We start from the raw sequence: 1,281 nt of genomic DNA, 5'->3' as shown, positions 1-1,281 counted from the left end.
TCTGAAGGGAGGCCCACGTGGGGACAGCGTGTGTCTGTGGGGGGCAGAGCCTGAGCTCAGCACACAGGTCCCTGCACTGTGCTGTGTCTCTCTGTGTGGAAAGAGTTCCCAGCCTCAGGACACAAAGCCCACAGGTGGTCTCTCTGTCAAGAAATCAGAAAGGGCACATTGAAAGTTGCTGCAGGAAAGGTCCCCAGGCACTGCTGATCTGTCATCTACAGACAGGTTATTTCTTCATTTCTTGTGTGTGGGAGAATGTGGAAAATTAGAGCCACAAAGAAGAAGCAGTAATTCTCCTGGGAGGAAGCTGAGAGATTTGAGAGGAAATTGCTGCTCCCAGCAGGAAGACCCTTCCCCAGCTCCCTCTGCACCTGCTGTTGGGCTGGTCTGTGTGAGCTGTGCTGTGTGTACCCTGCGCGCCCCCTGGTGTCCTGAGCTCCCCCTGGTGTCCTGAGCTCCCCTCCTGTCTCCCTCAGGGAGGTTTGTGACTGGGCTCACACTGAAGTCCCCTCACTGTGTCTCTCGCACAGTAATACACGGCCATGTCCTCAGGCTTCAGGCTGCTCATTTGCAGATACAGCGTGTTCTTGGCGTTGTCTCTGGAGATGGTGAATCGGCCCTTCACGGAGGCAGCGTAGTATGTGCTGCTGCCATCACCACTAATGTATGAGACCCACTCCAGCCCCTTCCCCGGAGCCTGGCGGACCTAGTTCATGTAGTAGCTACTAAAAGTGAATCCAGAGGCTGCACAGGAGAGTCGCAGAGACCCCCGGGCCGCACCACGTCTCCCCCAGACTCCACCAGCTGCACCTCACACTGGACACCTGTGAACACAGACACGTCAGGGTCAGGAAAATGTCACACGTCCGTGTTCCTCACTCACATCGACTCACGTACGCAGTGTCCCTTGTTGCCCATCAGTCACCTCGTAAAACAGCGATGAGGAAAACCCAGCTGAGCCCAAACGCCATGGTGCGGCGTGCGTGTTCAGACCTGATCCCGGAATGGGGACACCTGGGAATCGCGGGACTGGGCTCCTGTCCCAGAGCTGCAGGCTCGGGGCTGCGCTGGCTTTTATCAGCAGATGGGCCCTATTTGCATGTGCTCTGACTGTATAAGGAGCTCTGGAGTTAGGGACCCACAGAGAGGGCAGCGACCCAGAGCAGGCGTTTGTGTGTTCGGGCACGTGGTGGCAATGAGATTATTTGGTGAAATATGACTGTTACTGTGACATGTGTTACTTAAACACTTAGCACCATCATCTTATTTCATTTTACTCAT

The 1,281-nt window shown here is 55.2% G+C and overlaps 1 pseudogene; it reads right to left on the bottom strand.

Moving 5' to 3' along the window:
* Positions 1-472: 472 nt before the first annotated feature.
* LOC105309581 lies at positions 473-1,034 on the bottom strand (annotated as a pseudogene).
* Between the last annotated feature and the right edge of the window lie 247 nt (positions 1,035-1,281).

The sequence above is a fragment of the Pteropus vampyrus genome, unplaced genomic scaffold, assembly GCF_000151845.1.
Source record: "Pteropus vampyrus isolate Shadow unplaced genomic scaffold, Pvam_2.0 Scaffold780, whole genome shotgun sequence".
Classification (NCBI taxonomy): domain Eukaryota; kingdom Metazoa; phylum Chordata; class Mammalia; order Chiroptera; family Pteropodidae; genus Pteropus; species Pteropus vampyrus.
This window is presented reverse-complemented; position numbering and strand designations above follow the sequence as displayed.